Genomic DNA, 14,655 nt, shown 5'->3' on the forward strand with positions numbered 1-14,655 from the left:
ACTTCTGATGAATTCCTAATAAAATGTTATTTTGTCAGGAGTCTGATGTGCTTGGTTAAGTTTAGTGCAGCCGCCCCCTATTGATTCCATTTTCTTTGATGCATGGTGGTCGGCCGATAGTCACCTCCACCTTCTGTCGCAGTGTATCCAGGTTAGCATTGCGGCTTCCTCGACACTAAACTTATGCAACCATCCGCCACAATTTTTTCTTTGTGACCTATATATACTCGCCTTCAGTGACAGTCTTGCTGATCTTAGGCAATCAACATTCTCTCCGCTTACTTGTTAGATATCATTGCTTTGATGATTTAATCTGATAAAGATGATACACTAGGATGTAAGTGTACACAGAAAATTTCCGGTTAGTTTGCACATGACTGAATCCTCTCCGTGCAAAAATTGATGCTACATAGTTGGTAGGAAAGTCTGTGAGGGGCTAAAACTGCAGTCTTCCCTTACCGCCCAATGCAAGTTCCCGGTCTAATTCTGGATTATTATTGTAGCCTTTAGATGAAGTGCATCCATCAAGTATAGCACCTAATTTACGATGAAGTACATCCATCAAGCAAATTGTTTGACTGTTAATACAGAGCAAACATATTAGAATAGGTGATTTTCGAGTCTATTGGAAATTGCTCCAATTAAGTTAAGATCAACTAAGTTACTAGGGACCTGGATGCCCTGCAAGATACACGAGGGGGGCGCTGCTGCTCTTCTCCTCTTTAATTTCCTTCAACCCCGTCAAGGTCTGCTGCTTCGAATTGTCCCAGATTGGTCAATTTCTTCTTGCTTTCCCGATGATGAACTGAATTTAACGGTGTCCTGTTCTATCTAGCAGTGATGAGCAATTTCGAGTCGTGGCTCTAGGGAACAAGTTGAGCAAGTGCAGCCATCGTCGAGCTTCATCACTTCACCAGCAACTCAGGTCCGTCCTCCTCCCTCTCTACTCATCTTGTGTTGTGGTACATAAAAAATCAGACTCAACATGTGTAGCAGTAGGTCTAAAGGTGCATCTCATGTTTGTGTGTTTGTGCTATGGTAGTTCTCGATTTTACAAGCATGTATTGATCTTGGTTTTGTTCTGTATGCAGGATACTCGATGTTTCACGATTTGTACTACAGATTTCCTGTTGGTTCGACGAACATAATGGAACAAGGCAGATGAGTGCTCCTCTTCTCTTTCCCCCTCTACAAAAAATCAGTTCCAATTGCCGTACAATTTTCCAATTGCCGTACAATTTCCCCAGTACGGCTTTCTGGATTGGAACTTTCCACTCATTTGTTGTTCTTTGGCCTACATCTAGAGGTAAAATGTTTTCTTGAATTCAGTGACTACTTGAAGTCTTCAACTCGAGTTGGACAACATATGTAATGTTGAATTCAGTGAGACATCGTGATTTGATTTCACTTTATATGTAGAGTTGAGATTGTAATTTGGTTGAAATTTTACATCCTTTATAGATATAGACTGCTATATAATGATTAGAAAACGAGAGACGGTATGTTTTATGGATCAGAAGCGATACTTGGTCATGCTCTCACGATGAGAAATGCATGGTTCATTTACTCAAGTGTCTTAATTTGCTTCATGTAGTAAACACAAGAGAGATTTAACCTGATAGCCAAAACATTGACCTAACTATTCAAACAATTGTAATTCCTTGATGCAGTTACTTTGACGGACCTGATGAACACTCATTCTTCTCATCTTTGTGTTTTGTGATTTCTTTTGACGCATGGTATTGATGTGTTGTGACATGAAATATGTGTATTCATCTAATTGTTGTTCCTCTTCTAGCCTGCAGGATCACACCACTCAACCCCCGAGAGCGCCAAAGAGCCGCTTCTCAAAACCTACAAGCCCAAGGGACCTTACACAACCACCATCGTCTCGGTAGAGCAGGAAGTAGGTCATAACGCTCTGGGAAAGACGTGCCATGTCATCATCAACCATGCCGGCAATGTGACATACTGTGAGGGGCAGAGCTATGAGATTATTCCTCGGGTAATTGTCTAGCCGTTTCCACCATTCTCGGTTTTCCATTGTTAGAATGTTGAACAGGGAACTCTTGGTGTTATTAAATAGGAGGATAACATATCAAGTTATCACGTACTGAAAGAAATTATGTTCAAAACTTTATACATTGATTTGAGTTCATTGAAACAGGGCTTGAGAGTGCTTCTGGGCTTGCACGTGAATGGCGTTGGGTGACGTGCGATGCTTGGGAGACGCCACCACGATGAAGGCATGAACAAGCTGGTCCATGCATGGTTCTGGCTGTACCACAGGTAGGATCACATGGTATCCTTTCCACTTCCATCATGTTTCAGTTGTGCCAATGCCTGCTTATGAATAGTCATCTCTGTTATTACCTTTCTGTAGATGTATGTTCTGTAAGTTGATCTCAGTTCATCTGGGTGTTCTTTTAGGAATAGCTCACGGTTGTGTTTTCTGGCACCAATATGTTAGGTTTATAAAGCTAAATGAGATCTATATATAGCAGGAAAATATGCATATAGCCCAGATGTGGTGATTTGAAGATGAAAGGAAGAGCTGAGAAGCTCGAGAGAGCTGGAGGAACAAGGAGAAGCTAAAAGGACAGTAGAAGATGAGGCACTGGGGAGCTCTTAGACATACATTGTTCAACCTTGGTTGCTGAGGATAAATGCAAAAGAAAATCATCAAGGCTATCTTGCATACCATAGCTATTTGAGGTTCACGTTGAGGTCGGTTTTAATCTCTTGTAATTCAGTGTATTCTGAAAACAATAAACCTTTTATATTTATTTCGAGTCACCTGTCTAATATTTGTCACGAATACTCCCTTTGAGGGGATGTGATGCCACCGCTCCACTCCTTGAGTCACCTGTCTAATTGCTTTGATCTTTGTATTTTAGTACACACAAGAATAGCTTCAATGACAGCATCTCAAATCATCAAGTTGTGTAACTTCCCTCTTGAGTGGGTGTTGTATTTTAGCAGGCCTATATTTGAAATAGTTGAGAGCCACTGGTGTTGTTTCTATGGGTGCACTGTTGGGGAACGTAGCAGAAATTCAAAAATTTTCCTACGTAACACCAAGATCTATCTATGGAGAGACCAGCAACGAGTAGAAAGGAGAGTGCATCTACATACCCTTGTAGATCGCTAAGCGGAAGCGTTCAAGTGAACGGGGTTGATGGAGTCGTACTCGTTGTGATTCAGATCACCGATGATCCTAGTGCCGAACGGACGGCACCTCCGCGTTCAATACACGTACAGCTCGACGATGTCTCCCACGCCTTGATCCAGCAAGGAGAGAGGGAGAGGTTGAGGAAGACTCCATCCAGCAGCAGCACAGCGGCGTGGTGATGATGGAGGAGCGTGGCAATCCTGCAGGGCTTCGCCAAGCACCTACGGGAGAGGAGGAGGTGTCACGGGAGGGAGGGAGGCGCCAAGGGCTCAGGTATGGATGCCCTCCCTCCCCTCCACTATATATAGGGGCAGGGGAGAGGGGGGAGGCGCAGCCTTGCCCCCTCCTCCAAGGAAGGGGTGCGGCTAAGAGGGGGGGAGGAGTCCATCCTCCCCAAGGCACCTCGGAGGTGCCTTCCCCTTTTAGGACTCTCCCCTTTTTCCTATATCTTGGCGCATGGGCCTCTAGGGGCTGGTGCCCTTGGCCCATGTAGGCCAAAGCGCACCCCCTACAGCCCATGTGGCCCCCGGGGCAGGTGGCCCCACCCGGTGGGCCCCCAGGACCCTTCCGGTGGTCCCGGTACAATACCGATGACCCCGAAACTTGTCCCGATGGCCGAAACAGGACTTCCTATATATAAATCTTTACCTCCGGACCATTCCGGAACTCCTCGTGACGTCCGGGATCTCATCCGGGACTCCGAACAACATTCGGTAACCACATACAAACTTCCTTTATAACCCTAGCGTCATCGAACCTTAAGTGTGCAGACCCTACGGGTTCGGGAGACATGTAGTCATGACCGAGATGCTCTCCGGTCAATAACCAACAGCGGGATCTGGATACCCATGTTGGCTCCCACATGTTCCACGATGATCTCATCGGATGAACCACGATGTCAAGGACTCAATCAATCCCGTATACAATTCCCTTTGTCTAGCGGTATGGTACTTGCCCGAGATTCGATCGTCGGTATACCGATACCTTGTTCAATCTCGTTACCGGCAAGTCTCTTTACTCGTTCTGTAACACATCATCCCGTGATCAACCCCTTGGTCACATTGTGCACATTATGATGATGTCCTACCGAGTGGGCCCAGAGATACCTCTCCGTTTACACGGAGTGACAAAATCCCAATCTCGATTCGTGCCAACCCAATAGACACTTTCAGAGATACCCGTAGTGTACCTTTATAGCCACCCAGTTACGTTGTGACGTTTGGCACACCCAAAGCACTCCTACGGTATCCGGGAGTTGCACAATCTCATGGTCTAAGGAAATGATACTTGACATTAGAAAAGCTTTAGCATACGAACTACATGATCTTGTGCTAGGCTTAGGATTGGGTCTTGTGCATCACATCATTCTCCTAATGATGTGATCCCGTTATCAACGACATCCAATGTCCATGGTCAGGAAACCGTAACCATCTATTGATTAACGAGCTAGTCAACTAGAGGCTTACTAGGGACATGGTGTTGTCTATGTATCCACACATGTATCTGAGTTTCCTATCAATACAATTCTAGCATGGATAATAAACGATTATCATGAACAAGGAAATATAATAATAATCAATTTATTATTGCCTCTAGGGCATATTTCCAACAGTCTCCCGCTTGCACTAGAGTCAATAATCTAGTTCACATCGATATGTGATTAACACTCAAGGTCACATCCCCATGTGACTAACACCCAAAGAGTTTACTTAGAGTCAATAATCTAGTTCACATTTACCATGTGATTAACACTCGATGAGTTCTGGGTTTGATCATGTTATGCTTGTGAGAGAGGTTATAGTCAACGGGTCTGAACCTTTCAGATCCGTGTGTGCTTTACAAATCTCTATGTCATCTCCTAGATGCAGCGACCACGTTCTATTTGGAGCTGTTCCAAATAACTGTTCTACTTGGAGCTATTCTAAATTGTTGCTCCATTATACGTATCCGGTATCTCTACTCAGAGCTATCCGGATAGGTGTTAAGCTTGCATCGACGTAACCCTTTACGACGAACTCTTTTACCACCTCCATAATTGAGAAAATTCCTTAGTCCACTAGTTACTAAGGATAACTTTGACCGCTGTCCTGTGATCCATTCTTGGATCACTCTTGTACCCCTTGACTGACTCATGGTAAAGCACACTTCAGGTGCGGTACACAGCATAGCATACTGTAGAGCCTATGTCTTAAGCATAGGGGACGACCTTCGTTCCTTTCTCTCTATTCTGCCATGGTCGAGCTTTAAGTCTTAACTTCATACCTCACAACTCAGGCAAGAACTCCTTCTTTGACTGATCCATCTTGAACACCTTCAAGATCACGTCAAGGCATGTGCTCATTTGAAAGTACTATTAAGCGTTTTGATCTATCCTTATAGATCTTGATGCTCAATGTTCAAGTAGCTTAATCCAGGTTTTCCATTGAAAAACACTTTCCAAATAACCCTATATGCTTTCCAGAAATTCTACGTCATTTCTGATCCATAATATGTCAACAACATATACTCATCAGAAATTCTATAGTGCTCCCACTCACTTCTTTGGAAATACAAGTTTCTCATAAACTTTGTATACACCCAAAATCTTTGATCATCATCAAAGCATACATTCCAACTCCGAGATGCTCACTCCAGTCCTCAGAAGGATTGCTGGAGCTTTGCATACTTATTAGCATATTTCAGGATAGACAAAACCTTCCGGTTGTATCACATACAACCTTTCCTCAAGAAACAATGTTTTGACATCCTATCTGCAAGATTTCATAAATACAGCTAATGCTAACATGAATCAGACGGACTTTAAGCATCGCTACGGATGAGAAAATCTCATCGTAGTCAACTCCTTGAACTTGTAAAAAAACTCTTCGCCACAAGTCGAGCTTCATGGACGGTGACATTACCGTCCACGTTCGTCTTCTTCTTAAAGATCCATTTATCTCAATGGCTTGCCGATCATCGGGCAAGTCCACCAAAGTCCATGCTTTGTTCTGATACATGGATCCTATCTCGGATTTCATGGCTTCTAACCATTTGTTGGAATTTGGGCCCACCGTCGCTTCTCCATAGCTCGTAGGTTCATTGTTGTCTAGCAACATGACCTTCAAGACAGGATTACTGTACCACTCTGAAGTAGTACGTATCCTTGTCACCCTACGAGGTACGGCAGTGACTTGATCCGAAACTTCTTGATCATTATCATAAGCTTCTACTTCAATTGGTGTAGGTGCCACAGGAACAACTTCCTGTGCCCTGCCACACACTGGTTGAAGTGATGGTTCAATAACCATATCAAGTCTCCACCATCCTCCCACTCAACTCTTTCGAGAGAAACCTTTCCTCGAGAAAGGACCCGATTCTAGAAACAATTCATATTGCTTTCGGATCTGAGACAGGAGGTATACCCAACTGTTTTGGGTGTCCTATGAAGATGCATTTTGTCCGCTTTGGGTTCGAGCTTATCAAGCTGAAACTTTTTCACATAAGCGTCGCAACCCCAAACCTTTAAGAAACGACAACTTAGGTTTCTCTAAACCATAATTCAAACGGTGTCGTCTCAACGGAATTACGTGGTGCCCTATTTAAAGTGAATGTGGTTGTCTCTAATGCCTAACCCATGATCGATAGTGGTAATTCGATAAGAGACATCATGGTACGCACCATATCCAATAGGGTGAAACTATGATGTCCGGACACACCATCACACTATGGTGTTCCAGGCGGTATTAATTGCGAAACAATTTCCACAATGTCTTAATTGTGTGCCAAAACTCGTAACTCAGATATTCATCTCTATGATCATATCATAGACATTTTATCCTCTTGTCACAATGATCTTCTACTTCACTCTGAAATTATTTGAGCCATTCAATAATTCAGACTTGTGTTTCATCAAGTAAATATTATCAACATCTACTCGAATCATCTGTGAAGTAAGAACATAACGATATTCACTGCATGCCTCGGCACTCATTGGACTGCACACATCAAAATGTGTTACTTCCAATAAGTTGCTATCTTGTTCCATCTTACTGAAAACGAGGCTTTTCAGTCATCTTGCCCATGTGGTATGATTTGCATATCTCAAGTGATTCATAATCAAGTGAGTCCAAACGATCCATCTGCATGGAGTTTCTTCATGCGTATACACCAATAGACATGGTTCGCATGTCTCAAACTTTTCTAAAACGAGTGAGTCCAAAGATCCATCAACATGGAGCTTCTTCATGCGTTTTATACCATTATGACTTACATGGCAGTGCCACAAGTAGGTGGTACTATCATTACTATCTTTTGGCATGAACATGTGTATCACTACGATCGAGATTTAATAAACCATTCATTTTAGGTGTAAGACCATTGAAGGTATTATTCAAATAAACAGAGTAACCATTATTCTCCTTAAATGAATAACCGTATTGCGATAGACGTAATCCAATCATGTCTATGCTCAACACAAACACCAAATAACAATTATTTAGGTTTAACACCAATCTCTTTGGTAGAGGGAGCGTGCGATGCTTGATCATATCAAGCTTGGAAAAACTTCCAACACATATCGCCAGCTCACCTTTAGCTAGTCTCCGTTTATTCCGTAGCCTTTTGTTTCGAGTTACTAACACTTAGCAACCGAACCGGTATCTAATACCCTGGTGCTACTAGGAGTACTAGCAAAGTACACATTAACACAATGTATATCCAATATACTTCTATCGACCTTGCCAGCCTTCTTATCTACCAAGTATCTAGGGTAATTCTGCTCTAGTGGTTGTTCCCCTTATTACAGAAGCACTTAGTCTCGGGTTTGAGTTTTACCTTGGGTTTCTTCACTAGAGCAGCAGCTGATTTGCCGTTTCATGAAGTATCCCTTCATGCCCTTGCCCTTCTTGAAACTAGTGGTTTCACCAACCATCAACAATTGATGCTCCTTCTTGATTTCTACTTTCGCGGTGTCAAACATCGCGAATACCTCAAGGATCATCATATCTATCCCTGATATGTTATAGTTCATCACGAAGCTCTAACAGCTTGGTGGCAATGACTTTGGAGAACCATCACTGTCTTATCTGGAAGATCAACTCCCACTCGATTCAAATGATTGTTGTACTTAGACAATCTCAGCACAAGCTCAACAATTGAGCTTTTCTCCTTAGTTTGCAGTTTAAGAAAGTCATCGGAGGTCTTATACCTCTTGACATGGGCACGAGCCTGAAATCCCAATTTCAGCCCTCAAAACATCTCATATGTTTCGCGATGTTTCAAAAACGTCTTTGGTGCCTCAACTCTAAACCGTTTAACTGAACTATCACGTAGTTATCAAAACGTGTATGTCAGATGTTCGCAACACAGACAACGTTCGAGGTTCAGCACACTGAGCGGTGCATTAAGGACATAAGCCTTCTATGAAGCAATGAGGACAATCCTCAGTTTACGGACCTAGTCCGCATAATTGCTACTATCAACTTTCAACTAATTTTTCTCTAGGAACATATCTAAACAGTAGAACTATAGTGTGAGCTACGACATAATTTGCAAAAACCTTTTGACTATGTTCAGGATAATTAAGTTCATCTTATGAACTCCCACTCAGATAGACATCCCTCTAGTCATCTAAGTGATTACATGATCCGAGTCAAACTGGGCCGTGTCCGATCATCACGTGAGACGGACTAGTCATCATCGGTGAACATCTTCATGTTGATCGTATCTTCTATACGACTCATGTTCGACCTTTCGGTCAACGTGTTCCGAGGCCATGTCTGTACATGCTAGGCTCGTCAAGTTAACCCTAAGTGTTTCGCGTGTGTAAATCTGTCTTACACCCGTTGTATGTGAACGTTAGAATCTAACACCCGATCATCACGTGGTGCTTCGAAACACGAACTGTCGCAACGGTGCACAGTTAGGGGAGAACACTTCTTGAAATTGTTGTAAGGGATCATCTTATTTACTACCGTCATTCTAAGCAAATAAGATGTATAAACATGATAAACATCACATGCAATAAAATAGTGACATGATATGGCCATCATCACTTTGCTCCTTTTGATCTCCATCTTCGGGGCTCCATGATCATCATCGTCACCGGCATGACACCATGATCTCCATCATCATGATCTCCATCATCGTGTTTTCATGAAGTTGCCTCGCCAACTATTACTTCTACTACTATGGCTAACGGTTAGCAATAAAGTAAAGTAATTACATGACGTTTAAGTTGACACGCAGGTCACAAATAAATAAAGACAACTCCTATGGCTCCTGCCGGTTGTCATACTCATCGACATGCAAGTCGTGATTCCTGTTACAAGAATATGATCAATCTCATACATCACATATATCATTCATCACATCCTTTTTGGCCATATCACATCACATAGCATACCCTGCAAAAACAAGTTAGACGTCCTCTAATTGTTGTTTGCATGTTTTACGTGGCTGCTATGGGTTTCTAGCAAGAACGTTTCTTACCTACGCATGAACCACAACGTGATATGCCAATTGCTATTTACCATTCATAAGGACCCTTTTCATCGAATCCGATCCGACTAAAGTGGGAGAGACAGACACCCGCCAGACACCTTATGCAACTAGTGCATGTTTGTCGGTGGAACCGGTCTCACGTAAGCGTACGTGTAAGGTTGGTCCGGGCCGCTTCATCCCACGATGCCGCCGAATCAAGATAAGACTAGTAACGGCAAGCATATTGAACAATATCGACGCCCACAACTACTTTGTGTTCTACTCGTGCAAAGAATCTACGCAATAGACCTAGCTCATGATGCCACTGTTGGGGAACGTAGCAGAAATTCAAAAAATTTCCTACGTAACACCAAGATCTATCTATGGAGAGACCAGCAACGAGTAGAAAGGAGAGTGCATCTACATACCCTTGTAGATCGCTAAGCGGAAGCGTTCAAGTGAACGGGGTTGATGGAGTCGTACTCGTCGTGATTCAGATCACCGATGATCCTAGTGCCGAACGGACGGCACCTCCGCGTTCAACACACGTACAGCTCGACGATGTCTCCCACGCCTTGATCCAGCAAGGAGAGAGGGAGAGGTTGAGGAAGACTCCATCCAGCAGCAGCACAGCGGCGTGGTGATGATGGAGGAGCGTGGCAATCCTGCAGGGCTTCGCCAAGCACCTACGGGAGAGGAGGAGGTGTCACGGGAGGGAGGGAGGCGCCAAGGGCTCAGGTATGGATGCCCTCCCTCCCCTCCACTATATATAGGGGCAGGGGAGAGGGGGGAGGCGCAGCCTTGCCCCCTCCTCCAAGGAAGGGGTGCGGCTAAGAGCGGGGGAGGAGTCCATCCTCCCCAAGGCACCTCGGAGGTGCCTTCCCCTTTTAGGACTCTCCCCTTTTTCCTATATCTTGGCGCATGGGCCTCTAGGGGCTGGTTCCCTTGGCCCATGTAGGCCAAGGCGCACCCCCTACAGCCCATGTGGCCCCCGGGGCAGGTGCCCCCACCCGGTGGGCCCCCGGGACCCTTCCGGTGGTCCTGGTACAATACCGATGACCCCGAAACTTGTCCCGATGGCCGAAACAGGACTTCCTATATATAAATCTTTACCTCCGGACCATTCCGGAACTCCTCGTGACGTCCGGGATCTCATACGGGACTCCGAACAACATTCGGTAACCACATACAAACTTCCTTTATAACCCTAGTGTCATCGAACCTTAAGTGTGTAGACCCTACGGGTTCGGGAGACATGTAGTCATGACCGAGATGCTCTCCGGTCAATAACCAACAGCGGGATCTGGATACCCATGTTGGCTCCCACATGTTCCACGATGATCTCATTAGATGAACCACGATGTCAAGGACTCAATCAATCCCGTATACAATTCCCTTTGTCTAGCGGTATGGTACTTGCCCGAGATTCGATCGTCGGTATACCGATACCTTGTTCAATCTCGTTACCGGCAAGTCTCTTTACTCGTTCCGTAACACATCATCCCGTGATCAACCCCTTGGTCACATTGTGCACATTATGATGATGTCCTACCGAGTGGGCCCAGAGATACCTCTCCATTTACACGGAGTGACAAAATCCCAATCTCGATTCGTGCCAACCCAATAGACACTTTCAGAGATACCCGTAGTGTACCTTTATAGCCACCCAGTTACGTTGTGACGTTTGGCACACCCAAAGCACTCCTACGGTATCCGGGAGTTGCACAATCTCATGGTCTAAGGAAATGATACTTGACATTAGAAAAGCTTTAGCATACGAACTACATGATCTTGTGCTAGGCTTAGGATTGGGTCTTGTCCATCACATCATTCTCCTAATGATGTGATCCCGTTATCAACGACATCCAATGTCCATGGTCAGGAAACCGTAACCATCTATTGATTAACGAGCTAGTCAACTAGAGGCTTACTAGGGACATGGTGTTGTCTATGTATCCACACATGTATCTGAGTTTCCTATCAATACAATTCTAGCATGGATAATAAACGATTATCATGAACAAGGAAATATAATAATAATCAATTTATTATTGCCTCTAGGGCATATTTCCAACATGCACACCAAATTAAACCTTCCGAAAAGATTAATGTGCTCATGATTTACCTTCTGAAAATGGGAACTTGTGATCCTTCTGCGTGCGATGAGCTGGATATGAAAAAGAATGATGTAGATCTGCAGCTCTATAATCTGAACCGAATTAGGTATTCATTTCAGTCCGTTGTATATTATATCTTGGTATTCCAAATCTCCATGTGTGAAGAAATATTTTCAGTCAAAGGATTAATTTGTAAATTCTCTGCTTGTGTATCCTATTTTACTGTTCAGATTTTTCCTAGAGATTCGGGCTGGCAACCAAAGATCTTCAGCCTAAATAGTGTTACAAATGGTGATAAACATGGGTAGTTTTCACTTCTTTATTACTGCTGAATCATGATATAAAATGCATGTTTCCTGTTGTATACCTTCAGTGTGGATTATTACGTGATGTACCTTGTCATTAACTTTCTTTATTTAGGACTACTTTTGTTTCATATTCATACTAAAACTTTTCTCAGGATTCTAAAATTTACCCTTGCACTCAATTTTTCTAGAGCTAATAAAATATCTCGTTATAGTGAAATTTGACTTTTACTTTTTCTTGTCAAGATACTCAGTTTTCTTGTGTTAAAATTTATCTTGTTACTGAAATTTTATAGGAACGAAGAGCTCAAGATTTTGTTTTGTTCATGAAGATGCATAATCAAGAGGAACCACAAGGATTCCTAAGAACACTTGAGATGCAGCAACATCACTTAACCTTTTCATGTCACCCTAGATGATTTATCATCCTTGATTGCCCCTCCCGACAAGGATTCATATCAAGAGTTCAATACTTGTTGGGGGTTCCTCGCAATGCACGCACAGAGAGGCATAACTTCTTTGCTTCCCCCATCATCTCTACAATAATATGGCGTGCATGTGCAAAAAGAAGGATCTGATGGTCTACTAAGGGCTTATAGGAATGAAGAGCGGCTTATCTTCTTTACGTGTTTATCTGGTAAATATTCATCTGTCAGGCAATACAAATCGTATGGTTACAAGTTCAACAACAACATGGGGAGCACTGGCGTGGTAGTCCGGCGGTAGAGGGATGGCTGGGCAGCAACCTACCGAGGAGTTGGAGGAAGGGCTTGATTGGGCCACATCTGTCCACGAGGGCTCGTTGGTGGACTAATCAAGAAGGGGGGAGGGGCTGGGTGTATCTGCGATGCGCGGTTCCGGCTGGTGTGCTCCTCGGCGGCGTCCGGGACAGGTGGATGTGTGGGCGGCTGCGTGTGTGCGTGTGCTTCGGCGATGCGTGAAGAGGACGCGGGGTGGCCAGTGCGGTGCCCTGGTGAGCAGGTGGTTAGATCCAGACGAATTTGGCCATCGTGGCTCGACGTTGGACTTGCTGGTGCATGTTGTGCGGAGATCGAGAGGTTGATCCGGGCGAAATCTTGTCTCCGGAGTTTCCAAGAGCTGGTGATGGCGAAGCTTTCGAGTGTTGTTTCCTTCCTATGGGCATCACCGAGGTATTCTCAGCCGCAATTTATGCTGCTTCGGAGGAAACTCTAGATTCATGTGATCGGACGATGACGGTGCTTTGGCATCATATCCCTGGTTTCATCTTTCGAGCTATGCATTAGCATGCTGGGCCGATGGAAGATGGAAGCAGAATGCATTTATAACAAGGGCACTGGCCATAGGTTTACAACGACTTACTGGTTGTACTGATGGAGCAGAGTGCATATTTGTGCAGAGTCTGCAAAGAGTAACTGAAAGACTCGACTGATCAGATTTGTCAGGAGGGCTTTCTTATTTATGTATCCAATTTTATGCATGCCAGAGGAAGAAGATCAAGGTATGTATATATAGCTTGATTAGACACAATAGTAAATTTCTTATGCTTTTTTGGCCTGAATCATCTATTCTGTTGTGCGTACATGTACTACATAGTGTATTATTTTTTGGCCCGAATCAAAAAATAATTCAGTCATTTAACCTTCCCAAATCCGGATCATGTACTACACAATGTTGTTTCTTTTGCCTACAAGCATCACGCATACCTGCCAGTAGGACCTGAATGATGTGCAGAAGATAACAAAACAAGTTTACAAGTGTTACCGAAATTTTCTTAAGTTCTTTTCTCCTATGATTTACTGAATGCATCCTTGTGTTCGGTAATTGTATAAAAAATGGCATCTTTGTAATGTACTTTTATTTAACTCAGCTCATTTTTCTCCGTATTGTACTTCTAAAATTTGCCAAGTTTCGAATTCTAACTCAGAGTGCATATTCATGTTCTTTTTTTGTTAGCTTTTAGTCAGCTGAGTTGAAGAAGCAAGTAAGCCTGAAGAAATGGACAGATTGACATTTAAAAATCCTGAAGATATGAACAAACAATCTTGCTGATTCATGTGTACTAGCCTGCTCATTCAAGTATAGTTTATAATCTGAGGAAATGTTTGTCGTCTATGTTAACCTCCAGTCTTGTACTGCTGAAGGTTGTAGTTTGTGTTGTATCATATGTGGGCATGTTCTTTACTTCAATCTAGACTTACGTGCCTTTGTGTTAAGTTATCTTACATCTCAAGTTTTGTATTTTCATGTTTCATGAATTATGTGGGTATGTGGCAGCCCACATAATACCACATACAGTATGTGGGCAGCCCACTTAATCCCACTTAAATAAGTGGACATATGTGGCAGGAAGTGGGCAACTGCAGGTTGTCCCACCTACAGGCTGAGTGGAAGAGAGTTCGTATTTGCCGTTGTATGATGAAAACTGGATGACATCTTATGATGAAAACTGGATGCCACTGTGCTTAACGTGTATTTCTAAATAAAAAGAATAATTTGATCAATCTATTCTTATTTTTATTATTCGATGACAACTCATGGTTATTCGGCTTTTGCCCGTAGCAACGCACGGGCCTTCTACTAGTTGATGCAGTAAAGTAGTGGGTCTTTCCATGAATTTGTG

General features: G+C 43.4%; 1 long non-coding RNA gene across 4 annotated transcripts; it reads left to right on the forward strand.

Moving 5' to 3' along the window:
- Nucleotides 1-274: 274 nt before the first annotated feature.
- On the forward strand, nucleotides 275-13,363 carry LOC119322142. Of its 4 annotated transcripts, none has more exons than XR_005155430.1 (6): nucleotides 277-746; nucleotides 839-925; nucleotides 1,092-2,005; nucleotides 2,168-2,289; nucleotides 2,505-2,727; nucleotides 12,350-13,363. It is a non-coding gene; the product is annotated as an uncharacterized LOC119322142 (long non-coding RNA). The 4 variants fall into 4 exon arrangements; XR_005155431.1 differs by lacking the exon at nucleotides 12,350-13,363 and having other exon boundaries at nucleotides 281-746; nucleotides 1,092-1,306; nucleotides 1,799-2,005; nucleotides 2,505-3,003; XR_005155432.1 differs by lacking the exon at nucleotides 12,350-13,363 and having other exon boundaries at nucleotides 275-746; nucleotides 2,502-3,003.
- Nucleotides 13,364-14,655: the final 1,292 nt, after the last annotated feature.

The sequence above is a fragment of the Triticum dicoccoides genome, chromosome 6B, assembly GCF_002162155.2.
Source record: "Triticum dicoccoides isolate Atlit2015 ecotype Zavitan chromosome 6B, WEW_v2.0, whole genome shotgun sequence".
Classification (NCBI taxonomy): domain Eukaryota; kingdom Viridiplantae; phylum Streptophyta; class Magnoliopsida; order Poales; family Poaceae; genus Triticum; species Triticum dicoccoides.